Here is a 15,907-nt window from a genome sequence, read left to right as displayed (position 1 = left end):
ATTGTTTGTCAATACTCTAAGCATCCTTCATCTCCTTTGCCCCTGGGTATAACTCAAGACAAATGTCGGGGATGCTCAGGCAGCTCAATTGATTAAAGTTGGTGATGGTTTTTCCTCCCAGGATTGACGTCTGCAAGGCAGATAAGAATTCGAGCTTATTCCCAAGTGACTTCTAAACTCTACTGGACCGCTAGATTGCACTCTCTGCTCCCTCCACGCATGCCCAGGTATGTGTTCACGCAGGCAGACACACATTCACACACACCCCTCATCTCACACTTTCTTTATTCCTTCTGATCTCAAAGCCTTCCCAAAATGGTTTGCCCCAAACACTAAAGGGAGGCGAAAAATGAAAATGAAAACAAAAGGTGGGGATTAGGTTTCTCCCACTTAAAACGTATTCAAATAAATTTGTCAGTTGTTAAGAGCTATGCAGATTTTTCTTTTCATGGTAGGCATCTCCTATTGGCCTCTGTGGCTTCACAAGCAGCTGTATTTGGCTAAAGCTGAAACTTGACTATTAATCAGCCAAGCACATTTGGGGAAAAAAGTTTCAATAACTAACACCCGACCTAAGCAAAGTCTTCTGGTTCCTAAAAGCAGCACAGTAAGGGAAAAGCCCTAAATTCTTAAAAAATAAATCTTCTCGATGCAGTTCTGCATAGAAAAAGCAAAACTTGTTTTTACTTTCTGGAACTGTCCAAGCATAAATTTACAGGGCCAAATGATCATAGACATTAAATCATATAGTATGGCTGGTAAGCACAGGTGTTCAGGGAACTGTCCAGGGTTTTGATCTATATCACTTTAAAATTCATGGGATACAATGATTCTGAAAAAGCAGTAATGTAGACCAACCATGGTTTACTAGTTGTACCCTCAGAGTATAGGGATTGGCGTGCCACATGCCTCCTACTGGTTCATGATGACTTCTAAGAGCTGGTGCAAGACCGATGAATGCCCGAGCAAGCTCTGAACCAGGTGTCTTCACATTTGCTCCCCTGATAGATACTGGCTCCCCATACCCGTTGGGCAGAGAAGAAAGTAAAAGCAAAGAGTTTCAGGTTCTTCTTTCCTCCCCAGTACTATAATTCTATTAAAGTGGCCATCAATCACCAAGTATTTGTTGAGTGCTTGTTGTGTACACAACAACATGATAGACACTACAGAGGCTAAAAGAAAAGCACAAGACATGATCCCTACCTTAAAGAGCTTCCATTCTCAGTGAAGAAACACCTTAACAATATGCAACAATTAAAGTGCAAAACAGCTAGATTGTACAATGAAGTCGAAGTCCAAGTGCTCCAGAGGTATTATGCAGTCATACGAACTGAGTCTGAATCTAGGTGCTGCCACTAAGTATCTATGGGACCTTGGGCAAGTCATTCAATTCCTCCTCTGTAAAAGGGGGTTGGACTCAAACTCAAACAGAAACTAATCCCTACCCACAGAATATTGACTTAGAAAACCACAAATTGATGCTCTGTAGATTGTATTGTATTTTTATTTATTTGGTTAAATATTTCCCAATTACAGTTGGTGCACTAGGGAAGTGTTGCAGAGTTTGATACCTCTTGATTGGACGACCTCTATGGTCCCTTCCAGCTCTATGTTGAGGAAACTATAAGCTATATATAAATTACATTCTACATAGAAACTATATTTTATATAGAAATGATATTCCATATAGAAACTATACATGACACACAACTATATTCCATATAGGAACTGTAAACTATATAGAAACTATACACTATACAGAAACTATATCCTATATAGAAACTATAAACTACACATAAATTATATTCTATATAGGAACTATAAGCTATATATAAATTATATTCCACATAGAAACTATAAACTATATAAACCATATTCTATACAGAAACTATAAACTATATGTAAACTATATTCTATGCAGAAACTATAAACTATATAGAAACCATATTCTATAGGTTTATAGTTTGCTCAATAAACCTATAGGAATTTAGAGAAGGTAGGGATCATTGCAAGCTGGAGTGGATAGAGCAAGGTATCTTGAGGACTTAAAATCCATAGTTTAAGGGAGAATGGGAAGTGGTTTGTCCTATAGAAGCAGCCCCAGATTGAAGAAACTGGATAACCACTTAATTGTCACAAAGTCCCACGGAGTTCTCAATACATGCTGCTTCTCAGCTGTAACACTGAGAGACTTCATTAATGACAGGAAGATTAGCTTCATGCTGAACACTGGGCTTTGTTCTTAAATAAATGGAGCTACCAATGAGCAAATCCCTAGAGTACAACTCTCCCAAATTCTTGGAGCATTTACTTAAAGCTGTTGGCTAATCACTACTCCAGAAAGCCAGAGTCTCCTCGTCTCTCTTTTCCAGAAACAGTGAGCATGAAGAAGGCACAATGGCTAACTTTAATGAAAAGGTTAATTTCAGACTTTAAAATGACACAATTGGAGTTTAGTGGGCCCAAGATGGGAGACAGGGCACTCAAACGATAAAAGTTCTTGCCAAGTGCCTGTATTAGGAGGGCAGAGTTTATAATTTCAAAGAGGATCATATATGTCTGAAAGGTTCAGAACTGCCAGATATAAGAAACTCTCAAAGTAGGAGGCAGAAGAATCAAAGCATATATTTAGGCTCCACAGTAACCAACCCATGAACCAGCATCCCCATTTTGATATATTGATCAAAAGCTTCCAGGCCCAATAAGTACGCCTCGCAAGAGTAACCAGGAGGCCACAGAGAAGCATGATGGTGTACAGCAAAATCATATACATGCTTCCCCTCTATGGTAAAAAGATTACCCACTGGCCTCAAGTCCTTGTTCAGTTTCCTCCCGTAGGTCAGCTCTGCTACCGGCAGCTCCTGCTTCAGCTTCAGCTGTGGCTGTAGCTGTAACAGCCTCTGGCGCCAATGGAAGCTGTTTTTAACCATCCGGCTTCTGCGGGGGTATAAGGTACGCCAGGGAAAGCACAGGTTCTTTCGATCAGCTTAAGCAAGGGAAGCAAGGTGAAGGGGCCGACAAGCTTACTCCAGTCCAACACACAAACAGCATTCAGTTCAGGGGAAAAAGCCAAACTAGTCAAGGGCACTTGTTGACTAAGTGCTAAGGAGCCCATTTTTGGTTACCAATACAGTGCCTCTCAAGTAATTTTATCACTTGATTTGGTTATCATCTGGCAAGCGTATAGATTTATATTCAAGTGCCTTCTAGGCTTGAATATAAAAATTCTTTCTGCCAATTTTGCCAACTTCCATCTACCAGCCATTATTTTTTCCTGTGAGTTTCTAAATGGAGCTTGAAATTAACAGGCCCCTTTGCTGTGATTCACTTTCTACTACCTGGGCAACATCATTAACTGACCCAGGAAGTAGGTCCATGACCTAATTGGTGGTAATCCATCTAAAGAGAAATGGCTGAGTAATGTTATTGGACATGGCCAAGGTGGCATTCGTGGCAAGGTTAGAGAGAGTCAGATTTCCTTACCATTGCCTTTTCCATCTACACTGCCCATGACTTTGAATATGACAGGTTTCAGAGGTGGTTAAAAAATGAAATACAGCTACATAATACAGAACTAAGGGAAACATTAGATGCCATGTAGCCCAACACTACTCATTTTACAGAAAAACAAGTAGCTAGTTCTTCTGACTTTAAAACTGGTGCTCTTCAGAACCAGAAGAACATTGTACACAGTAACAGCCACAGTGTGTGATGACTGACTTTGATAGACTTAGTTCTTCTCAGCAATGCAAGGACCTAAAACAATTCCAAAACACTCATGATGGAAAATGCCATCTACATCCAGGAAAAGAAATCTGGAGTTTGAATGCAGATCGAAGCAGACTATTTTCTTTTCCTGTTTTGTTTCATGCTTTTCTTTCTCATGGTTACTCCCATTTTTTCTAATTCTTCTATACAACATGACAAATGTGAAAATATGCTTAAAAGGAATGTATATGTAGAGCCTATCCCAGATTGTATGCCATCTTGGTGAGGGGGAGGGGAAGGTGGGGAAGAAAATTTAAAACTTACGGAAGTGAATGTGGAAAACTAAAAATAAATAAATTAACTTTTTTAAAAAAAACTGGTACTCTAAGACACCACTGTTGCTTCCCCGTGATATTGGTAGCTAGCCCTAATCTTTTACATTAATACTGATAATGACAAGAAGGCTCTCTTCATGCGTGTCCTTTTGGCCTCTTACAGGGACAGCAGAATCCTAGGATGTATGGGCAATTCTTAAGTTCTTCCCAATTCGAGAGGAATGGAACACATGCACAAGTAACTACAAAATAATTTTGAGTGAGAGAGAAGGCTAAAACCTGGGGGTAAGGGGGATCAGCATGGGCCTTGTATAGCAGATGGAGTTTGAGTGGATCCTTGAAGAGGAAGGCAACCAGGATGGGTAAGGGCCTTAGATTCATACCATATGAACACCAGGTGAAGGAAACAGGGATGTTCAGCCCAGAGCAGACTTCAGTGAAGAGTGGGGGCACAAGAGCTGTCTTCAAACACTTGAAAGGCTGTCACATGGAAGAGGGATCAGTCTTGCCCTTTTATACACAGAAGGAAGAGCTTGGGAAAATGGGTGGAAGTTCCATAAAAGCAAATTGAGAAGAAATGGAAAGATAGACTTCCTAATTAGAGTTGTCCTAAAGTAAGGTGGGTTGCCTTGGAAGGTAGCAGGTTCTTCTTTGTTGGAGGTGTTCGTGAAAAAAAGCTGGATGCCCACCTTTCCAGGACTTGTGCAGAGACAGCTATTAGGGTCTCTTCTAACTGGAAAATTGTGTGATTTTGCATAATACCATCCATCTGGCAAGCCTAGCTGGAAAAGACAGGAATAATTTTCTAGTTCTCTCCTGTCGTTCTGCTAAGGACAAAACTGAGGATGAGAGAAGGGAAATTATAGTATCTGGTTCAATAAAATTATATTCCTTTGTCCCATAGCTGAACTACAAAGAGATGATGAAAAATGTATTGTGCTGACAAATGGAGAAACCTAGAAATCTTCCTTGTCATCTTAAGTTATCCATAAAGTCAAATTTTATTAATTCAAACCCCACTAATTCATAATTGGTAATAATTCAGACAGAGAGGAAGCCAAAGCATAGTGGATAGAAAGCTGGCCTCAGACTTCTGGCTGAGATGACTGGCTAAACAAGAGGCAGTCAGCCCAGATCCCACATACCTACACCAGCAAAACCCTATAGTTTGGATCAGACCAAGTAATCATCAAGCAATCCAAAGAGAAACTACAGGGAATCTGCCCACCCAAGAACTGCACGAGATGTCAGCCAAAAGCGCAGGAGCAATAGAAAACGTAGCCACCAACAAAAGCAAAGCCAACCCAGCATAGTCTTCTAGCACAGTTTGAGATGGCAAGGAACATATATATGTAGCCTTCAAGGTTCCACATCCAGATAAAACAAGTGTGAAGGGCTCCCCATGCCCTCTCCCCCCCCAAAAAAACAGGGAAAGAACTTTAGAAGTGTTTGAGAAAAACAACCACCAGTGACCACTGTGGTACCACAATACTCAGATCAGTATAAGCCAGGCCCAAGGGATTCAGGGATCCCTACCACTCTGTCCTGAGATGTCAAACAGGGTCTGAAGATCCAACACTCCAAACCTCAAAGATCCAGGGAGTACCAAACCTCTAGAGAAGTAAGTCAGCACAAGAACCAAGATGACTTGGGGTGACACTAAACAGAGTGACCATTCCACCCATGCCTGGGCTTGGCACAAAGCCTCACTTCAGGGATTAAAGAGGGAGAAATGAATAAACCAAAGAAAACACCAATGAATATCCAAAATTATTGTAAACCTAGATATCCACAAAGATAGTCCACAGTAACTCTCTAACAATGGCAAGCAGAAATTCAATGGAAAAATGGATTTTACACAAATACTACATAATTATTTAGAAGAAATGAAGAATTAATGAAACTGAACCAAAAGCTCTATCTAGATGAAATAATTGGAACGGAATAAGTAACTTAGAAGGGAAATGTATAAACTTTCTGCAAGGAAAGAAATTTCTGAAAAACTAAATGCGCTTAATAGAAATCAATGATTCCCTGGGACAACAAGAAATATTAGAACAAAATCAAAAAGACTGAAAAAGAAAGTAAAAGAAAACGTAAGATATCTGTTATCAAAAACAACTGACCTGGAAAAGAGGTCAGGGAGAGACCATTTAAGAATTATTGGACTACTTGAAAACCATCATCCAAAAAACCCCATGGGCAATATAATTTAAGAGATCATAAATGAAAACTGCCTGATTCTATTAGAACCAGAGGGCAAAAAGAAAACAGGAAGAAGTGACCAATTATCTCCTGAAAGGATCTCCCAAATGAAAAGTCCCAGGAATATCCTGGCCAAAATCTACAAATTTATGCCCTTTCCCCCCACCACCAATACTACAAGCATCTATAAGAAATCAGTTCAAGTACCAAGTAATCATAGTCTGGTTAAAATAGAATGGGGTCAGGATAAGTACTAGGTGTGGGTTTCATTGGCAAAGAGAAGTTTTACATGGAGAAACTAATAATGTAGGTCAACACTTGTCCAGGATGACAAAGCCAGAATGAGTTAGAGGCAGGACTTGAATCCAGGTCTTTCTAATTTCTAGGCAGCTCTCTATTCATTATGCCATACTATTTCTTCTGGTCAAAACAGTAAGAATAATTCAGCCAATCACCAAGTATTTATAAAGTATGTTACTGTGTGCTAGGCCACCAGGCTAAACTCTGGCAACAAAATAGACAAAACCAGGCCCTGCCTTCAAGGAGCATACATTCTATTTGGGGAAATAACATGCAAATAACTAGGTACATAATAGATATACGCAGAGTAGGTGGATCGTAATCTCAAAGGGGAGGGCACTAGCAGTTGAGAGGACAAGGAAAAGCTTCCTATGGTGCAGGTTGAATTGAGTCTTCAAGGAAACCAAGGGAGCTAAGACGTGGAAGCAGTGTAGATGAGACTGCAAAGGAATATCCGAACTCCTGAAAATAATAAATGTGTTTTAATTTTCTTAGAAGTACATACACACTTTCATATAATTGTCATACAGCAGGGTATAAATGGTTACCAGTATTCAAATTCTGACTCTAACATTAGTTATGTAGCTAGGCAATTCAACTCATCTGTAAAGTCAGAATAGTAATACCAGTATTGAATTCCTCACAGAATGGCTGTGAGGCTTATGTGTGTTTATATGAAAGGGACCATGCAATCTGTGAAGCACAACAAAAAAATGTCCTCTATTATTATTTTTAATGAGACCTATGATTTCTTCCGTATAGAGAGCTTCTGGTAGGATGCTCCTTTTAGCAATGAAAGTTGGCACTGTCTCTGCAATTTCTATCTCAAAGGATTGCCTCTAGAACACCAAAAGATTAAATGACTTATCAAGGTTCTCATGTACTTAAATCCAAGTATTCCTGCCTCAGAAGAGGCTGACTTTCTAACCACTATAGCACCAGTGCCCTGGTGGCTTGTCATGATCCTAATTGACCGCTAGGTGGTGCTACAGTGGATAGAGTGCAGAGACTGGAGTCAGGAAAACTCATCTTCCTGAGTTCAAATCCCACTTCGGGCACTTAGTAGCTGTGTCACCTTGGGCAAGCCACTTCACCCCATTTGCCTTAGTTACCTCATCTGTAAAATGAGCTAGAGAAGGAAATGGCAAACCACTCCAGTTATCTTTGCCAAGAAAACCCCAAATGAGCTCACAAGGTTTCAGACATGACTGAGCAAAAACAATAAATGATCCTAATTAAATCATTCTTCTCTATTTATTGAAAGTAAGTCTTCAATGATCTGTACATGTGATACCATTAACTGACTTCACATTCTTGAAAGTCACACAATTATATATATTTTTTTTCTTTTAAAATGGCTTATGGATGCCTTTTATGTATATATCCCCATTATATCTGGAAATACTCTGCTCTCCCAGCACAGGGAAGCTTGAAAGGAAAGTCATCTAGCAAAAGAAAACACCTGATATTGCAGCCAAGTCTGACAAGGCATGCAACATTCGACCCTAGGTCCTCCATCTTTCTGTCCTAAACAGGCAGATATGCTTCATTATCTGTTCTCTGGAAACATTATTGATTTTTCATTTACTCAGAGTAAAACTATATGTAGCATCCCCTCTAGGTTGACTCCACCAAATACAAGTATCACTATCGAGATTGGCCCCCAGAGAGGTGGATATCTCAGATTCTAGAAGTAATTCTGTGGGTATACAAAAACTGTAGTTCATGAGTCACCACCAATGTGCTTTCCCTCTTAGTAATCAGCCAGTAGGCTCAATTAGCTGTTTAGAAAAGGAATTTACTCAAATGGCTTCACAAAAACAGCAGTTAGAAAGCATTTACCCTCAAACCTGAAAAGCACTCTCCCACAAATACAGAGGCCATGGCAGTGGAGGGGGAAGAGTGAGCATGAACATAAAATACAACAGAAGTGAGGCACATGACTAGGGAGCATGCATGGACAAGGCAACTCACAACTTTGAAACATTAAATACTTGACATCCTTTCGTTCCCTGGAAAGTTCTCATGAAATTCGAAGCAGGGGAGGGCCTTGGTGTTGGTGATAAACGAGTTGTTTTCCTGCTAGGATGTGATGGCTCTTCACGGGGCATGACATTTCAGCTGGATGAAGTGATCCACTGCTGGGCTGGGCCAAACAGGTCACTCGGTTGCTGAGTCAGCACCTCACAGGACTGGCTTGCAATTGGATTGAGCCAGGTAGCTCTGCTATTGTATAGCTGAGGCCAACTAGGGCCAGTAGGGTCATTCACTTGATGGGCTTTTTACAGAGCATGGTTAGCTTCTCAAAGGATAGCTGTAGTCTTCACCTCAGGTTCATCTGGGTCCTGTAGTGAAATGCGCCAGTGTTCTTTCTATTAAGGGCAACAAACTGCAGAAGCCTCTCCTCTTCAATTCCATTAGAGTCTTGTCTCCGAGGTCTCTCACCTCCAGGCAGGAGACAAGAGAGACCTAGCCTTGCTTGTTGTAGAACTGTTACTGGCTCAGACATGGGTAGCCTCAGCCTTGGACCAAACATTTACTCATGCTGATCAGCTGTTTAGACTCAATTCCTAGCTTCCTGTTAGGGCAAAGATTCTTAACCTAGGTCCATGAACTTTGTTTTTAATATTTTAATAACTGTATTTCGCTTTCATTTGGTTTCCTTTGTAATCCCACGTACTGTATTTTGTTAATTTAAAAGCATTATTCTAAGAAGTGGCCCCACAAAAACAGCAGTTAGAAAGCATTTACCCTCAAACCTGAAGAGCACTGTCCCACAAATACACAGTCCATGGCAGTGGAGGGGGAAGATATCACCAGCCTACAAAAGGGATCCAGACACATATAAAAAAGTGAAGAATCCCTGACACAGAGGCAAGTTCCTTATTTTTTGCTGGTCTTTTTTTGCATGCATTTAAACTATTAGGGCCTCAGATCCTGTCTAAAATGTGGAATGAATCCTTTGAATCTGAGAATCATTATCTTTCATTGTCTCTTTTTTTTTTTAACATATTACAACCTTCAACTTTGCAGGAGCCTAAATGAGCTATATACCCTTACGCAGATTTCTGTTTTTAATGTTTCTTTCAAATTCTGATTTTTCACTAATTAAGACTAGCTTTGCCAAAAATCTGAATTAGTGAAGTTTGATTTCAAAGACGATAATCTAAAAGAGCTCTTTGTCTACTTTGCCACATAGCTTTTCCATTTTTTTTCTTTGTTGGAGATCAGAACATGGTACCCAATACTTCAAGAGAAATTTCCCAAGTGGGATAGCCATCCACTGCCCAAGAACATCACAGGTGGCCCCTAAGAATACTTAGAAGGAGCTACATGAAGTGGCTTTCACACTCACAATGTTGTTTTGTTGATTAGTCACATCCAATTCTTCATGACCCCATTTGGGTTTTCTTGGCACAGGTATTGGAGAGGTCTACCATTTCCTTCTCCAGCTCATTTTACAGATGAAGAAACTGAGGCCAAGATGGTAAAGTGACTTGCCCAGGGTCACACAGCTAGTAAGTGTCTGAGGCTGAATTTGAACAGAAGTCCTCCTGGTTCCAGACAGGCACTCTATCCACTGTGCTACCTAGCTGCCCCATATTCACAAGGAAGGAATATCAAATACCAAAATTAAAAAATTACCCTAGTAGTAGAGAATTAAGTAAAGAAACTTGGCTACTACCGCTGGAGAAAAAAGAAAGATACTCCCAGAAAAGCTGTGTAGGAGAGATATCAATACAATCCCCCCCTCCCCACCCCCAGCCCTTTATTCCTAAGTTACATTGTACAACCAGTCCTACCCAACAATATTCTGAAGTTTCTTTTAAAATTAGGAGGGGAGAAGTTTTCAGGGAGGATATTTCTTTGACTATTTTCCCCAACCACAATTCTGCCTGCCCTCGATTCCAGGGACCAGAAAACCAAGTCATTTTACTGAATCATGTATAACCAACTCTGCAGATAGAATCGCCAATGAAAATGTGGATTCCAAGGTTTTTCTGACATAATTAAATGGAGTGGGTAATAAGCACTCTTATTCACTTCTTCTCTAACATGTAGACTATAATCCAGCAAGCCTTTCTAAGCTGAAATCCCTAATTATCGACTGAATTCACCCCAGAATAGGGAGTAAATTTAAGGAGGGAACAAAATGAACATTAGACTGGTACTTCGCATCTGTATCCTTCTCAAAAGTAAAGCTTTCTATATGAAACTGGAAGCAGGGGAGAATTTCTAAAGGGGCAGGAGGACATTTGAAGGGGAGAGCACAGAAATTTCCAGCTCCCTCTAAATGATATCTTCAGAGTATGGCTTCATTTATCTGTTGGCCTTTTCCCTTGCCCATCTCTACCTCCAATCAGTCACCAAGTCCCACTGATCATACTTCCAAAAACTGTGTTTTCCATTGCCAAGATCATGACCCTCATCCAGGCTCTGGCTACATTATTCCTGAACAAACTGTACCAGTCTTCCGATTTCCTCCCTTTTAGTCTCTCTCTTCCCAAATCCATTCTGGACGTGCCAACCGATTCATTCTTTTAAATACTACTGGGTGAGCAGAACCAGGAGAACATTGTACACAACGACAGCAATATTGTAAGGATGATTGACTGTGAAAGACTTAGCTACTCTGATCGATACAATGATCCAAGACAATCCCAAAGGACTCACCATGAAAAACGCTATTCACCTCCAGAGAGAGAATTGGTGAACCCAGAGGGCAGACTGAAGCACACTTTTTTCCACTTTATTTTTCATGCCCTTTTTGCAGCACAGTTAATATGGAAATATGCTTTGCGTGATGTCACATGCATACTTGATAACATGTTGCTTGTCTCCTCTCAATGGGTGGGGGAAAGGCTGTAGGAAGGGAAGGAATATGGAACTCATATTTTTAAATGAATGTTAAAAATAAATATCTTACACAAACACACACACACACACACACACACACACACACACACACAAATACCACAAATACTACTGTCATCCTGAGAGGCAGCATGACATAGCAAGTAGAAACCTGGAAGATCTGGGTTCAAGTCTCACTTCTTACACATACTGGCTTTGATTTCTCATTGCTCTAGCCAATTCTCTAAGACATTTAACTTACAGAGAAGGAACTAACCTAATTTAGTAGAGTTTCCTCATCTGTGAGTTCCCGATACCAGAGGTAGGGAATCTTCGGCCTCAAGGCCACGTATGGCCTCCTAGGTCCTCAAGGTGTGGCCTTTCGACTCAGTCCAAGTTTTACAGAACAAATCCTCTCATTAAGGGGATTTGTTCTGGGAAGTTTGGATTCAATCAAAGAGCCACCCTTGAGGATCCAGAGGGCCACATGCGGCCTTGAAGCTGCAGGTTCCCCACCCCTGCCCTACACCAATGAAACCACAGATCCAGGCTCTATCTCAATTCCTTTTCTCATTTGACACTTCTGCTCCAAAAACTTCTAGGACTGCCTGCTGACTAAAAGATAAAATCCAAAGTCTTAGTCTGGCATTTAGAGCCTCTACTATCTGGATTAAACCTATTCTTCAAACCTTATTTCAATTTTAGTAATAAGAAACATGAAATATAATGATAATAGCTATCACTTAGATAGTGCTTTAAGGTTTCCAAAGTGCTTTATACATGTTTGCTAAATTAATCCTCATGACAATCCTACAAGTTAAATGACGTTATTATCCTTATTTTACAGATGAGGAAACTGAGGCAGAGAGAGGTTAAGTGACTTGCCCAGGGTCACAGAGCTACTCAGTGTCTGAGGCAGGATTTGGATATTCCTGTTTTTAAGGTTGGCATTCTATCTACTACATCGTCAAGCAAAATTGCCTTCAGATTATCTCTCTGAGACGGGGTCATAAAGACTTGGACACGGTTGAGCAACAACAATCTCTCTGTATCTAATTCAGAACTGACCATATTTCAATGCTTCAACAAACACACTATCTCACTGGTATGGGTACTCATTCCTTTCACCAATGTAGTTTGTGATCCATCCATTTTTATCCTGTTCTCCCATACACCCTCCATTGAGGATCTACCCAATGCACTGAAGACTTTACTAAGAGTCTTTTAATACTTGCTGAATGCTAATGCAATACCTGGATTGCCCAGAATTTTGATTCGTTAGAGCCAATTTAGACAACGTTAGTATTAAAAAGATGGGGTTCGTAGTCATTGAGCAGCTTCAGATGATTGAAAGCATCACCCAATTTTCTAACATGTAATGCTGTCTGCACTCCTCCTCAATTCGGAGCTCAGCTCACTTCTTACCTGCTTATGTTACAAATATACATAGAGGCACTACCTCAATGGGCTGTCTGCTCAACAGGATGTCATATTTTGGCTGTCACCTCCTTGGTTTTTCCTGTGTGGTTTGTTAGTTTGCTCTTTTGAGCAGACATAGATCTCAACTGGCATGAACTATGGGGCAGCCAGGTGGCGCTGCAGTGGATAGAGTGCTAGGTCTAGAGTCAGAAATACTCATCTTCCTGAGTTCAAATCCAGCCTCAGACACTTCCTAGCTGTGTGACCTGGGCAAGCCGCTTAACCCTGTTTGCCTCAGTTTCCTCATCTGTAAAATGGGCTGCAGAAGGAAATGGCAAACCACTCTAGTATCTGCTGAAAAAACTCCAAATGGGTCATGAAGAGTTGGATACAACTGAAACAACTCTAGAACAACAACAGCGTGGACTATACTTAGTTTAATACCAAACCTGTTTTACCTATGGTAGGCTACTCACTTTCCCCTGAAGTTGTGCTTCACATCACCATTCCCATATCTTTGCTCATGCTATACTTTTAGTCCTGTGTTTATGCCTACCAAAATATAAATAATGTTCAGTGCTTGGAGGAACCTTAGAAATCTAGTCCAGTGGTGTCACACTCAAATAGAAAAAGAGGCCATTGGGGCAGTTAGGTGGTGCAGTGAGTAGAGTATCGGCCCGGGAGTCAGGAGGACCTGAGTTCAAATCCAGTCTCAGATACTTGACACACTTACTAGCTGTGTGACCTTGGGCAAGTTACTTAATCCCAATTGCCCTGCCTTCCCCCCCACCAAAAAAAGGAAAAAAAGAATTAAAAAAAAGAAAAAGAGGCCATTAAACTGTACATAAAAATCCCCAGACTGTAGTAACTTTTAAAAAATCACATGTTTATGTAGTTCTTTTTTATTAATAAATCAACATTAAAATCAGATAGAAATGACATTTGTATCTGGTTTGGGCCACACTTAGCAGTGTTGTGGGCCACATGTTTGACACCTCTGATCTACTTCACCCTGCTCTCTTAATGTGAAAAACTTGGGGAGCAGAAAGAGGAAGTAAGTGTCACAGGTCATACAACTAATCAGGAACAGAGCCAAGACCTTAACCCAGGTCTTCTGATTTCCTCACTGCGGTTCTATGCACACTACCACTTTCTTCAAGGCCCAGAATATCAACCAGATTTGTGTTCAAGTCCTAAATATATAGCAAAGTACAAAGAAATGATTTGGGGACAGTCCATTTCTTTGGATTAACTCTCCTAGTCCTCCCGTTTACTAGAGCACTTAATTGAGAATTGGCTTTATGTGTGTTTACTAAGCAATCTTCCTTAGCCAGGCCATGCGTGCACATTCTCAACACTCTTTATGTCCAGCCTCTCCCTAGGGTAGCTAGGAAAATGGCCATATGGCCACTGGCTCCCTGTCTTAAAGAAGCAATGGTTGGAAAGGATCCGGGGCTTTGGTGCTATGCCTGATGGATGCAGCTGGGAGCTGGGATTTCTTTAGCTATCCTCTCTTGCACAGCAGCTGTAATAATCTCACCTAAACAAACAGAGGAGGAAAAAGCAGTCATGCTAGGAGTAGCAAGAGAAGTTTCTACAGTAAGGTTTTTGTTGTCGTTTTTTGCCTCAGTTCGATAAAAGCAGGGAAGACATCCAAACGAGGATGGGGGGGGGGGGAGGTTGAGCAAAGAGGCTGGAAGAACACTTTGCCTTACAAACATTCCCTTTTACTTTCCTTCTCTCAAGGTCTGCATTTAACTGACACCCCTGAGGTTTTTTAATGATGGCGTATGGCTCCCTCCAGATGAACTGGCCACCATCTCAATTAGCTGGTTCAGGTTTGGATTATTCTCCCTGACTCTGGAGAGAACAACAGCATGCCAATGGGAGCCATGAGGTGACGTATGAGTTTGGGAGAAAATTTATTAGAAATAGAAGAGGCTATTACCTGCATTTATTTACAGCAGTCGCCTTGAATGAATGACACTAAAGATACACAGGATGACTCTTGTTCACAAGAGCCTTGCAATGAGGGTGCTATAATAACAAACCGAAAAGGGACTCTGGAGCCCAGAAGCAGGCAAAGCATGCTTGCTGTTCCTCTCTAGGCCAACCAGATCATACAAGGATGTCAACTGCAAAATAAATTGGTATTTGCTACTGAGCTTACATGGGGAAGGAAAGAACGTAATGTTCACAGGACCTTCAAATATCAAGATTAGCACACAAAGGATGAAAAAGAGATCTGAAAATGTGAACAGGCAAGAAGAGATTGGAAGAGATGAGTGACATTCAAATAGTCTGGTCCATGGGGGGGGGGGGGAATCTGTGGCCTCAAGGCCACATGTGGCCTTCTAGGTCTTTGGGTGTGGCCTTTGGACCTAGTCCTTTTATTCAGGGGATTTGTTTGGTGAAGTTTGGATTCAGTCAAAAGGCCACACTTGAGGACCTAGAAGGCCACATGTGGCCTCGAGGTTGCAGGTTCCCCACCCTGGTCTGGCCAATGATCTTTTGTTCATGTATTGTCCCATGAGTATTTGCTGAAGGAATGGGGCCTTATTTCTAGGCAAATTACTGATAACTCCTACCTGGGTCACACGGTGCATGCAGGGGGTTGGGAGACACACAGATGGGCTTTATAAAATCAGCATCTTCAGAACACAGAGGTGACTCAAAACGGGCAACTGGCAGGGAATAGGTGCAGGAGGTAGGCAGTCAGCAACAGGTGTTTTTGTTCTATTTTCTGTTGGTGGCGGTAGGGGTGGGGGGGTTAGATGAGGGAAGCTGGCAAGTCTTCAACCCTGACCTAACCCTTCTGATATCAGGACACAGTGAAATCAAGAGAACTGTCTCATCTGACAGGCAGAGATCATACTTGTTTTGACTTTCTGAAGGAAAAAATCACCAACTGTGTATTTACATGTGGATGTTCGATTCCAAGCAGTCCCCCAGGCTTGAATTCTCTATGTTCCAGCTTATCATGAAGGTTGAAGAGTTCAGAAGAGGGGGAAATGAACTAAGGAGGAAGCCAGGAAATAAAAATCTCTGAGACACTGGAGGAGAATCAAAATCCAGGCTAAGAGCCT

The sequence above is a fragment of the Trichosurus vulpecula genome, chromosome X, assembly GCF_011100635.1.
Source record: "Trichosurus vulpecula isolate mTriVul1 chromosome X, mTriVul1.pri, whole genome shotgun sequence".
Lineage (NCBI taxonomy): Eukaryota > Metazoa > Chordata > Mammalia > Diprotodontia > Phalangeridae > Trichosurus > Trichosurus vulpecula.
This window is presented reverse-complemented; position numbering follows the sequence as displayed.